We start from the raw sequence: 14,156 nt of genomic DNA, 5'->3' as shown, positions 1-14,156 counted from the left end.
AAGTCCCAATTCTCCAAATACTTCCGAAGGGCAGTGTTGCTGGTGAGGAGCCGTATCAAAGTTTGGATCTCTCCTTAAGACCGACTTTCAGACATTATTCTGCCCTTCCCGGTAAGCCTGTAGATGAAAAACATCCAACAAATCATCAAAAGGCTTACTGTGCAAGTATTTGAAGATGCAAGCCCTCCGGATCTCGACAGGGATATGTTCAAGTAAAGAGGGAACTGCCTGCCTTTGAGGTTCGGTGGTTCTCGCCTCGGATTCCTTCAATGCCCCCGAGAGCCTTTCAACTTCACATTCTAACTTGCGATTGCTCTCGTTAGCAACGTCCAGTGAAGAGGAAAGCTAAAAGATCTCCGTGTTCTTCACTTGGGCTACTTCCCAGAGTCCATCTTGAAGGCGTTTGATCTCAGCATCATTGGCTTTGACTTCCTCACAAAGATTAAAAAGATCAGACTGCAATCGCTCGATCCGGAAAGCTGACTTCACTTGCTTGTGGAAGTTATCAGCAATACTCCTACAACATTATCAAAGTTATTCATAGAATGAGGATACTCCAAAAGGAAGGCAAAGGGAGAAATAATACTTACATTACTAATGAGTTCATAAAGGCCTCGTCGAGAACGGCATTGAAGGCTTTGCTTTCAGCGGAGCATCCGCAGGTGAAGGTGCACCATTCCAACGCCTTGTCAAAGTTGCCCATCAAAAAGTCAGACCTCTTCAATGACCAGGAAGGCCTATATATTTCATCATCAAAACGAGGACGTTTTTTCTTAGAAGCAACGCCCTCAGCTTCCTAAAAAACGACCCGATCCTCCACCATCAGGATAGCAGCCTCCATGACCAAGGGATCCTTGGAGTAAGATGCCAACGAGGCAACAACTGTGATCTCTAGGATCGGGACGCCAGGAGAAGGAGTCACCATTTCCTCCTCAGGCCGATTTGCCATCTTCTCTGTGGGTGATTCTAATGGGACGATGGCCAGTGCCTTGGGAGTCCAAACTTCGAAAGGAGTGGCATCGACCTTTTCAGACTTGATAGCATCTTTCTTTATTGAGGAAGTCTTCTTAGTAGCCCTTGCTCTAACGGTACTCGGATCGAACTTTGGAGGCACTGTGAAGAATAACAAGAACACTAGTTAGAATGCAGGGCCTGAAACCCTAAAAGTATCCAAGGTGATCAAGAAAGAAATCTAGACCAAAGTATTTGGTCTTCTCCTTAAGACGATCAGAAATGCATTCTGACGTCCAAAAATGAAGCTTCTAACGCCAAAAAGCTGGCAGTGAAGTAAAGATCCAGAGTTTTTCACTTTGGAGTTCATCAGGGAGAGAAGAACAGGAAAAAAAAAAGAAAAAAAAAGAGGAACGATCAAAGGAAGAACTTACTCGTTCAAAGCCTTGCTACAAATCTTCAAACTATGAACCTTCAGATAGGAAGACTGAGGGTTGTGAACGTTAGGAAGATTTTTGCAGAGTTCCGTTGTTACAATGTTCGTAAGATGTCAAAGCACGTCGAAGGGGTTTAAATAGCCCATGGAGGTGTGCAAAGGGACGTAACTCCAGCAAATCAAAGGCCCATAAAGAGTGACGGTTCGAGTTCTGATTGTAGGATCCCAGATTGACGACTACAAGATAGTGACTTTTCAAATTTGAAATAAATGAAGTCGAGCTGCTGCAAGTCTCCATATGGCAAGATAAACATCAGTTACGAAGGAGTGCAGCTCGAGAAACTAACCGTCGCCCATTTGTAATAAATGTGATGGACCGGAAAATTTTTCTTGGGAAGGAAAACCCATAAATAATTATGAGAAAAACGTTTGATTTTCTCTAGGAGGATCGTGCCAAAGGCAGCATTCACAAATGACAAAGGATGGAGTTGATCGTGATAGTAAGGAAACTGAAGTTTCTTGAAGCAGGGCATCGGGAAACCGAATGAGTCCCCTAATGAAGCATCGGTTCTAAACCAAATGAGACTTCTGAAGGTTGGAGCATTGAATGAGACTCCCGAACGACAAGGCTGAGGATTATTCCAAACGTGGAAAGTCCACAAGTTTAATTAAGCTCCCGAGGGAGATACAAGTTAGACTCGAAGAGTTGAATTCTTATTATTATCTGGACATTCCCGAAAGAGAAATCTCACAAGTCGATCGTAGTAGTAAGTACAAAATTCTTACTACGAGGAATTATGGTCAATTCATAATTCCTCATTTCTCATTCTTGTGCAGGTTGATGAACTGGAGTGGTTGAAGGATCTGCTGTTGAGGCTTGTCCCCGAGGGTCTTGGTTTTCGCCGACTCCCTCATTTTCAGGAAGGGGCGGAGAGTCACTAAGGTAGGCATCAAGATCAGGATCGGACAGATAGGGATCATCATCTTCTTGGGCCCACTGCGGAAGAGACATCTTTAGCCTATCAAAAACTTCAGAATGACAAACTTTCTTGAAAGGAGAAGTGTCCAACGAAAGATCAACTTTCAAAATGGCCTCCCACACGTCATTTTGCCCCTCTCAATATTAAAGTGCTCTCCATGTCTCCCGTATCCAAGGTTTGCTCCCCTCCGATGTGTCACTCGATAGACCATGGCATTCTGAATGATGTATGCCAAGTCTACCTGATAGCGGGTGTACACTGAGAAGGTCATCAGAGCCTACATGAGTGAAATCTCACTCTGATGTCCTGCCTTAGGTAGCAGGTTCCATGCTATGATCTGTGAGTTGATCCGGCATGAGGGAAGCAGCTCAGTCACCGACTCTACCCCGCTGCACTCCCCAATGCAAATGCCTGAGTAGATGAGAGCTGTCACATCCCGCCCTAAATCCACCAAGGGTGTACCCTATCTGGATTACCTGGGGAGTGAATCACGGTCCCGCCAATCAAGTTTAGGAACGATCATAGTCACTTAGCACAATAATATAATCAAAAGCAAGAACAATTCCTTGTATTCAAATAATTTAATAATAAAAGTCTAGAAAAGATCTCAGAAGGTTTCACAAATAATATCAGACTGCCGAAATGATACAAATAGGAAAAATAGTCAAAGTGTGAAAAGGAGGGAGGAAACCCATCCTATAATAATAGCGGAAGGTAAATCGACTAAAATTAAGGGTTACAACCGGTTCCCAACATGACAAGGGAACATACTAAACTACAGTCTCAACAAATTAACTAAGAGGTTAAAAAGAAAATGGGACGATATCCCAACACTAGCACACAAGTGCAAAGGCCGAACTGCTCCAGATAAGTCCCTATCTCGGACTACTAGTCTTTATCAACTTGTACACCGTGACCAGTGGGTACGGGTCATCAACTTGGTCTTTAGAGTGTTGACCATCATAGCCAACAGTGGTGGTACCTGCAGTAGAGTCTAACAAAAATGTTGCAAAAAGGAGTGAGTTCAAAAGAACTCAGCAAGGCAGGTTATTCCACAATAACATAGATACATAATACAAAACATAACATGATGCAATATGATATGAAACACATGATGCAATTATGATTCTAACTCTATGTATGCTAGTCTCTATGGTAGACATGCTTTAAGTCATAACACCATACTTCTTTGGGTTGTCAGTCACTCCCCCTCAATCATGCAACATATCTTGGGTCTGCCAGGGAAATTAGGTAAAATCATCTCAAAAACCATGGTAGGGGAATCGGTCACCGCTCTCTCACATCACCGTTTGGTATAAGTACTGGCGCATGTCACAGTAAAGCCTAGCCCAATGCAAGTCATCTACTCAGTTGTATAAAGTCAGATCCAGATACGTCCATTCCTCACCCCTAGCGATCCTTTCCGGTATCCCTCACACTAGAGTCAGCGTAATCCCAGATTACGGACTCATCAACCCTATTGGTCACCCAAAAATAGTAAATGGGAAAATCTCACGTCCTCTCACGGATTGGTTACCGGTCTTGAGCGCCCGTGAGCCCAAGTCTAGCTATTTGCAACCCTACCAATAAATGGCCCCTTTCGAGTATCCGTAGCATGGTTTATGTCCCCTACCGGATTGGTTACCGGCCTAGAGCGCCCATCAAACCATACACTACCACAGGTCGTTCAGTCTCAATGCCCTTCCGATTCGGGTCTGACACGACAGGGGACATCCTAGCCATACATTTAGACAAGTCCTATATATGTCATCCAATAATTCGGAAAAGCGTCGATGGGCATCTTCGGAGAACATCCCATACTATTCCCTCCGATGTCCAAGGACAGAAATGTTAATAGGACATTCCCCAATCCCAAATCATACCTATTCAATCACATTCTCCATTCCATCATGTCATACATAGATGACATTTCATCATATAGAAAGATACATACCATAACATGATCAATTACATATGAATTTATTAAGAATACATAATCATGATAACAAAAGAATATGTAAACATGGCACTACTATACTTGAAGTACTTATAACAGTCATATACTGTAGGAAATACGATAAAGAAGGTAAATCTACTAAGTCTATAACATAGAAGCAAGAATCACATAATCTATGTAGTTATGGTAACAACCGTCCTTACCTTAAGTCGCGATGATGATAATCCAATAATCTCAAAAGAATGATCCAAAGATGGTAATAAGACCCTAGACAAACATAAATGAAAGGTTAGAAAAGAAATTGGGAAAATTGGAGGTCGAACGGGTCAAAACGGAGCAAGGTTGCTATCAGCAACAAGTTTGGTCGATGGTCCTTAGTCGATGGCATCGACCAAAGAGGATCGACCAAAATTGTCTTCGGGGCTGCATAATGGGATTTGGGGATTTTGGTCCGAAATGGGTCTTCCGGGGTTCGGATCGATCCGAAACTTGGAGGGGTGATTCATAACAATGTAAGAACACTACCTACCAAGTATTATCACAATCCAATGGTCCAAATGAAAACCCCCAAATTGAGGTCCTATGTTCTAAAGACAAGAATCCTAGCATTCATGAGAAATTGATGTAATTGAAATGGAAGCTAGAGAATTAGTTGGGGAATAGGTTAGGAACAGTAGGAGGAGACTGTGTAGCAAGAATTAACATGATCCAATGGTCAAATTGAAAACCCCCAAATTGAGGTCCTAGGTTCAAACTTGCAAGAATCATGTTCTTCAATGGAATCAATTGCAATTGCAAGAGAACTTAGGAATTCAATTAAGGGAATGATGGGCAGTAGATTAGAGATACATACTAACATATAATCAGACCTAATTGAAAGAGAAAATCAGATTAAGAGATGAATTCATGTTGTAAAGAAGAGAAAAAGAAAAATAAGAAAGCAAGAACATTATGTATGAGAATCATAGCATGGAAAGGGTGAAGAGAGGTTTAATCAAAGCAAAAGAGCTTGTAGAAGAGGTGGTTGCAAGGTTGCAGCACCTTCTTCACGAACTCAGTAGCAAGAACAAGATGAGGTAGAAGTAGATTAGAGAGAGAGTGAGAGATTGCATACCTTGGAGAAGAGATTAGAGAAGAGAGACAATGATTCTTGTAGAAAATCATCACCCAAGCTAAGGAGGAGCCTAAGAGGAGTCTTCCCACGTTCTTAGGTGTTGAAATGAGTAAAATATGGTTTTAGGTTCGAGGTTTCACTTAAATAGAGAAAGGAAAATCCAAAAAGCATCTTTCTCTCAAATCTGGTAACTTTGGTCGATGGTCCTTGGTTGATGGCATCGACCAAAACATGTAACAGGTTTAAGCAGGAAATCCAGAAATAGTTCAGCAACTTCGAACAGGGATTCAGAGAGCTATACGGGGTCAAATTGAGTGAGGTTTTCTCCTACAAGTCAATCAAGAAGTCTAGTTTCTATAAATAGCTTTGTATCAAGCATGGAAGATCAGTAGGTCCACAAAATAAGCTCAACTTCTTCGATGCGCAAGCAGGATTTGCCAGACATAGTTCAGCAACTTCGGACAGGGATTTGGCAGGCTATATGGGGTCAAATTGAGTGAGGTTTTCTCCTACAAGTCCATAAAGAAGTCTAGTTTCAGGAAATATATTCTGATTGAGCACAGGAGTTCATTAGGTATTTCAACTAATTCACCCCTTTTCAGTGCGCAGATTCAAAACTAACACTGACAATGCTCTCAAGTGAGGGGCATCATCGTCAATGTCCAAGGGCTTGGGCTCCAACAGAAAATCATTAGCCAAAAGGGTCCACAAGTCTCATTCCCCCCACTTTGGGTCTTCGGACCTACAAACATAACAGATTCCGGGCCGGGTCAAGGTTAGGATAAGGCCAGATATTACGGGTCTACCCTAAGGGAAAGGTCTGGCATGACTTCTTAAGGCTTTCAAAGATAATAACACTGAAATCAAGGTCCAACTTTAAGGTCTAATATCAAACAAGTCTTTCTTTATCCCAAAACAAATAGGGTGTCCTGGCTAGGTTTGGGCTGAATGTCACAAGAGCTCTCTTCTCCTAGAAGATGACATCATCAGACTCCTGTCCCAGCTCAAACCATCTCCTGTCGCGGTGGACGTATGTAACATCAAGGATGTGAGTCAGCTTGTGACATCCAGCCCAAACCTAGCCCGGGATACCCTATTTGTTTTGGGATAAAGAAAGACTTGTTTAATGTTAGACCTTGAAGTTAGACCTTGATTTCAATGTTGTTATCCTTGAAAGCCTTAGGAGGCCATATCCGGCCTTATCCTTACCCTGACCCGGCCCGGAATTTGTATTGTCTGTTGATCCAATGACCCGAAGTGGTGGGAAAAGTCCTTGTATACCCTTTTGGTTGATGATTTGGTGTCGGAGCCCAAGCCCATGGACATTGACGATGATGCCCCTCACTTGAGAGCGTTGTCAGTGTTAGTTTTGAATCTGCGCACCGAAGAGGGGTGAATTAGTTGGTAGACCTAATGAACAACTGTACACAATTCAAAAGTATTTCTCGAAACTAGACTTCTTGATGGACTTGTAGGAGAAAACCCCACCCAATTTGACCCCATATAGCCCTCCAAATCCCTGTCTGAAGTTGCTGAATTATGTCTGGCAAATCCTGCTTGCGCATCGAAGAAGGTGAGCTTAGTTGGTAGACCTAATGAACTCCCATGCTTGATCCAAAGGTATTTCTGGAAACTAGACTTCTGTATTGACTTGTAGGAGAAAACCTCACTCAATTTGACCTTGTATAGCCTTCCGAATCCCTGTTCGAAGTTGCTGAACTATTCCTGAGAATTCTGTTGAAACTGCTGTTGGTCGATACTATTGGTCGATACTATCAACCAAAGGTATCGACCAAAACAAGCCCAGAATCGTGAAAAAGATGCTGTTTGGATATTCCTTTGTCCTTTTAAGTGAAACCTCGAACCTAAATCATTATTTCACTCATTTCAACATCTGAGAACATGGGAAAGCTCCTCTAAGCCTCCTCCTTGGCTTGGGTGATGATATTCTACAAGAATCATTGTTTCTCTTCTCTAATCTCTTCTCCAAGGTATGTAATCTCTCACTCTCTCTCTAATCTACTTCTACCTCATCTTGTTCTTGCTACTGAGTTCGTGGAGAAGGTGCTGCAACCTTGCAACCACCTCTTCTACAAGCTCTCTTGGGTTGATTAAACCTCTCTTCATTCTTTCCATGCTATGATTCTCATACATGATGTTCTTGCTTTCTTATTTTGATTTTCCTCTTCTTTACAACATGAATTCATCTCTTAATCTGATTTTCTCTTTCAATTAGGTCTGATTATATGTTAGTAATTGTCTATGTAAAACCCAGCCCTAACCTTGACCCGGAAACCTTGTTATTTGTAGGTCCGATGACCCGAAGTAAAGTAAGAAGTCAGCTTTGGGCCATCCCAGTGGGGGACTTGGTGTCTGGCTTTGAATCCATGAAAGTTGATGGTGAGGTTCTATTTTTGGAAACTGAATCCTGATGAAGATCTGATTAGTTGATGGACTTGGAGTGCTCTCTATCTTGGTTTGAAGGCATTTCTACCTATTAGGTAAGTCACTTGACTTGTGTGCAAAACCCCTTTAGGATTGGATTTGATCACGGACCTTCAATTCCTGTTTTGGTCTTCTTTGTCGGCATTGGTCGTTGATTGGTCGATTGGGCCGATCGACCAATCCACTCGACCAATGAGTCTTGTCTTTGGCAATTAGGTTGTTCTTGCTCTATTTAAGTCCAATCTCGAGTCCACTTCGTATTTGCTGCCTCCAAACTCTCTGGAACGAACCAAAGACCTCTGCAAGTCATCTCTCTTGCATCCTTGGTGTTTTCTTGACGGATCTTCGTCGAAACTCTTCTTTTTGCATCAAAAGGTATGTCTACTCTCTCTTCTTCTCCTCCATCTTTGTTTTTCTTTCCTTTTTGAGTTGAGACAGTAGAAGAGATGCTGCATTCTCTGTTGCAAACATCTCTGAACATGTTCTCATGATCATCCTAAGGATTTGAGGCTAGAACAATGATCTTAACCATGATCATTGCAAGCTTTTGAAGGAATCATGATCAAACCATGATCTAATCTTTGTTAAACTTCTAATCTGAATTCTGATCTCTTTGGATCTTCTATGTTGATCATGTTAGTAGTTAATTACTGTGTTTTCCTTCCATGATCCATAATCTATAGATCTCTAGTGTTCTCTTCTACCTTACTATGTGTTCTTCATGATGCATGGTAGTTACATATATGGTAGGTTTTATTTCCTTATTTAGATTTATGCTTCTAAGCCTTGTTCCTTGAAGATCTAAGTATGTTTTCATGATACCTTTACCTGAAGCAATGATCCATCCTCCTATTGTTCTTGTCTTTGTTTTCTATTTCAAATTCATCAAGATCCATGGTTGATTTAATTATGGTAACTTTTTGTTTCCTAATTTGGATCTTGATATCTTGATTTGATTGGTGTTTTGAGGTCCCCTATATGTTAGAATACTACTGATGTAGTCTACCCCTTGATTAGTACCCTTTTGAACCACCAAATTCGGATTTCATATCTTAAAACTCTGATTTTATAGGCTACTGTCTGCATTGGTCGACTGATTGGTCGCTGGACCAGTCGACCAATCCACTCGACCAATGAGTACAGCAACTCCAGAATTGGTCTATGTTGGATGTTTTGGTATCTTTTCTGTTAGGGATCTTTCCTAATATGTTGTATATACTTGTTTAGGACCTTCTTCTCAAGTTTGCCGAGATCTTACTTGACTTCTTAGGATTCCTTTGCGAGTTATAAAAGGTAAGGATGGTTATTTCCTTAATTACATAGATAGCATGAATCTAGTTTCTATATTTGAATATCATAGATATGATTCCTAAATTAGATTCTTACAATGATATACTACTTGTTGCATAACTTTGATTACAGTAGCATTACTTATTCATATTAAATTGATTCATGTATGATTTACTTACCAATGTTATAAAAGTGATTGTAATTATTGATTTCTTTCCATATATGAAGTTACCATATATGTGATGATATGAATTGATGCATGTGTATGCTTAAGTATGGTTTGGAAAGGAGAGGTGTCCTTTTGACACTTCTGTTCTTGGACTACTACGGGAATATTATGGGATGTTTCCGGAGATGCCCTCTGGACACCTTCCTAAACTGTTGGATGACATATCTAGGATTGTCTAGTAGTGTTTGGCTAGGATGTCTGTTATGTGAGACCCTAATCGGAGGGGTATTGAGACCGAACGACCCGTGGTAGCAATGGGGATTCATGGGCGCTCAAGACCGGTAACCAACCCGTGAGAGGACGGGGAATCACATTGTGGGGGCCATTTATTGATAGGGTTGCATATGGTTAGACTTGGGCTCACGGGCGCTTAAGACCGGTAACCAACCCGTGAGAGGACGTGAGAGCTTCCCGTTTACCATATGTGGATGATCAATAGGGTTGATGAGTCCGTAGTCAGGGACTATGAGGACTCTAGTGTGAAGGATACCGGAAAGGATCGTCAGGGACGAGGAATGGAAGTATCTGGATCTGACTTGATGTAACTAAGTAGAAGACTTGCATTTGGCTAGGTTTTACCTTGACATGCGCCAGTGCTTATACCAAATGGTTGTGAGAGAGTGTGTTGACTTAACCCCCTGCCATGGTTTGTCTGAGGGATGAAGGACCCATTACCAATCGGCTGCTCAAGACCGGTGAAATGATCCGTGAGAGAATCCAAGATATCTTTAATGGTTGAGGATGTGAGTGGACCTTCCTAAAGAAGTACGGTGCTATGACTTAAAGCATGTCTGCCAATAGAGACCAGCATACATAGAGTTAGATTCATTCATTCATTGCTTGTCTCATATCATATTGCATTTATGTTTGTTACGGAATCCTGCCATTTATGTTATTATGGATTTTTAAGCGCCTTCTTGAGTTTCTTTGAAACTCATTCCTTTATTGTACAATGTTGTTAGACTATCCTGCAGTCTTGAGTACTATGACGGTCCCTATGAAGAAGCGCAAGGCGAAGAGGCATATCTCCGGGGAAGGTGATTGCGGTTACCACAATTACTACGAAGATCCCGCAGTGGTTATGCTCCGTACGATGCTTAGTCCGACCATTGAGTGGAAGCGTCCTTGTGCCATTTATGAGATTTACACTTACAAGGATGTTGTCTATAAAGTGGAGAACAATTTAGTTACCCAATGTACTAGCTCTTTGGGATTAGATTTTATTTAGTTTATTCTCTTTAGAGCTACTTTTCATTTGGTTGTAAAGTGGGATTTTTGCCTCACTTTACTTATCATTTGATACTACGATTATATCTACTATTCGATTCATTTATGATTCATTCTTTCTTTATTGGATCTATGATTTATCTTCCGCACTTTTATTATGATTGTTCATGATTATGTTATTGTTTATGTGGGAGGTTGATCACTCGATACGATCTTCGGGCTGTGGATCACACTCTCGGGTATGCCGGATAGGGTACCGGCTGGGAGGGCGTGATGATTGGTATCGAGCCTTTGGTTCGAGGAGATCCTAACCACAAAAGACAACAACTGAACATTCTGAGTCATTGATCCGAAATGACTCTTCTACTCTTAGAAGTGAATAATAGAACACTTGAATTAGAAACTTGACCTTTGAGGCATAACAGAACATTTACGAATAACATACCATAATTATACTTGAACAAATGTCACTAATGCAAGGAAAAGAAAGTTGCATAACATACAATAATTAAAGAGGAACAAAATGAACTTCATTAATTTCAAAAGTTTTTACAATGATTACATCTGAAATGCATAAATGGAAATCCTAAGGTACGGTCTATCTAGGTGATCTTCTCGATCTCTGTATGCTCACGAACTCCTCTCGCTAGCTGAGTCACACGATGCTCTATCCTATCCTGTCGTGACTCCATCCTCTCGTACATCTGCTCTGTCGACCTCCATTCTCTCTAGCATGGAAGTCATCGATCTCATCTGTGCTCCAAGATCTGAAGTCTCCCGGGGCGCATGTGAAGGGCCACCGCCTCGAAGTGTGATGAAGGAAACTCGTGATGCACGAGGCTCGGCCCTCGCGCATATCTGCATCATCTCCGGCCTGATCATCACTATCGGGACCGATATCCTCTCCTCCATCCTCGATCCCTGATCCTCATCCTACGATTCATCATCATCCTCACCCTCCGGACCGGGAGATCTCTCTCGGCTCTTTGTAGTCTCATCGACGAATGGTCCGAGTCCCAATAGAGTATCCCTGTGATCCGGTGTCCCTTTGGTGTATCCTCGAAACTCACCCCGAAATGCACGAAGATCAAAGTCGGTAGCCTCCCATAGCAAAGGTTCCGCATGCTAGGCCGCGAGAACTAAGTCCGGCATGACCTGCTGAATGATGTAGGAGAGATCGATCTCGAAGCCCATGTAGATGCGGTAGATGACTAAGGCCTCCATCATTGTGACCCGATGGTGATGTCCGGCTTTCGGCATAATGTTTCGGCCGACTATGCGACCGATAATCCGTGCGAGAATCCGTCATCCGTCCGCTGGTCCACGGTGTGAAGCATCGACGGCTATCCCATAGCGTAGAGCATATCTCGCATGGCTCGTACGGCATCGGATGGCTGTCCGGATCTGCTCCTGCGGGTATCCACACACTTCTTTGTGGATAGTAAGGAACCTGCAAGATCTCAGCCGGTGTCCGGGTAGAGAAGCGAATGCGAGTCCGGAAGACCACTGCTCCCGAGGACAAGTCTAAGTGGATGTCCTTGGCCTCGAGCCTCCTCTCCGTGTAAGTAAGGTTCTTTGAAGAACAACCTCACTAGTTCCGGGTATACCGGTAGATCCTCGGTGAAGAGATGAGTCCCCTTGCAATGTGTCGAACCTCTGCCGAATCCTAAAGGCTACGAGCTGGCGTAAGTGAAGTAGACGTCCCATCTCAATATTGCGATGGCTGAAGTAGGCCTCGTACGGGGAACTCGGCTGAGGTGTGTCAAACATGTCTGGTCTCCTAACCTCCTGTCTAGGCTGCTGAAGGAACGACCTCTGCCCCTAAGAGCACCTACGATGCGACCACGACCTCTACCTCGTCCTCGCCCTCCCCTTTGCATAGTGTATACGTGAAAGAGACAAGAGACAATTCCAATTAGTGCTATTTTACGATTTGAGCCAAAAGGGTATTTTCGTAATTTTTCGGAAAATTTCAAATTTGGGGGAAATTTGATTTGAACATACTAGCATGTGCGCAATACTTGGAATTTCATGTCTATGAAGTTTGTTTGATGAAAATCGATCGAAAACTTGGATTAAAGCGAAAAATTCAGCAAGAAGGAAATTTGGGGATTTTGCAATTTAGGTCAAAATTGGATTTTTGAAAAGTTGAAATTGGTTAAATCAAATTGTATGGACCTATCTACAATGTCATCTTGAGCATGTAGCATTTGATCTCGTGCGAAAATTTCAAGCGGTTTGAGAGGAAACAGAAATTTTTCTAAAGATATCGATTTCGGTATAAAACTTTGCGAGATGAGCACCAATATGTTAAAACTTGTTGTCTATGCATGGCATTGTGTTTAAAACCTAAGGAATATGTTTCTAAGCATTCCTAAGCATGATTTCTAGCATTGGATACAAGTAAAGCATGGTTTTATTGAAATGCAAGCATGAGAAGATGAAAATGGAAGGAAGATTAAGAGGTTTACCTTGTTTGTGAAGATGGTGTGTTGTGGTGTTGTTGTTGAAGCACTAAATCACCTCAAGAACACTTGTGGGAACTCTTGGAGATTTTCCCTAGAGCTCTCTCACCTTTGGAAGAAGTTAGAATGAGGTTGGAATGTGAAAATGAGGCTTATAATGCGAATTTTCGCATTACATGCGCATTGGTCGACTCATTGGTCGGTTGGGTCGATCGACCAATCACTCGACCAATGGTCTGAGAGACCTCATTTGCTGTTGAATTTTTGGAAAATGTGATTTTTGCCTTATGGAATATTGTTTGATGACTATATGGATATATTTGAGCATGATTTAAGTTTTCAAATCATTTGGACTTGTGGTTTATGTTGAATCTTCGAAATTCGGTATTTTGATGTTCTCGGTTTTGCGAGAATGGTTACTACGAGAAGTGGGCGTGGTGAATCCGGTGGTCATGGAGGTGGTGAAATACCTCGGGGAGGTGGTGAAGTACCTCATGGAGGTGGTGGGATACCAAATGTTGATCGGGGTACTCATGAGATCCCTGGTGCCCCGAATGTTGGAAGTTTCGAGAGATATTGCCAATATTATGGGCAATATGATGCGAGCGACAAGCGGCTCGGTTCAACCGAGATGTTGGTGGGTTTCATGACTCTGCATAATGAGACCCGGGCTGGTGCTAATGTGAATCCTCATGCCGCGATCCTGAATGCGGGAGGTTTAGCTGGAACTCCTCATACTACTTTGATGGAGAGTTTTACGAAGATGCAAGTACCCACTTTCTTTGGAGTTACCAAGGACCCCTTGTTTCCTAACAAGTGGCTTCGTGAGTTGGAGAAGGCTTTCCGACATCTGCAATGCTCGGAAGCTCGGAAGATTTTGTTTCTGAGAACGAAGTTGCAACAAGAAGGCGATGCATGGTGGATCTCCACTCGTCTGTTTTGGAAGGTTTGCATGCGGGAGTTGTAACTTGGGAGTTATTCAAAGAGGCTTTTTGTATGAATTACTTTCCCGAGGCGGTAAAAGATGCGAAGGAAGCTGAGTTTATGATTCGACTCAAGGAA

The sequence above is a fragment of the Hakea prostrata genome, chromosome 1 (genome assembly GCF_041222555.1).
Source record: "Hakea prostrata isolate BN-2017 chromosome 1, UWA_Hpros_2, whole genome shotgun sequence".
In the NCBI taxonomy this organism is placed as follows: Eukaryota; Viridiplantae; Streptophyta; class Magnoliopsida; order Proteales; family Proteaceae; genus Hakea; species Hakea prostrata.
The sequence above is the reverse complement of the archived record's forward strand: the minus strand, read 5'-3'. Positions refer to the sequence as shown.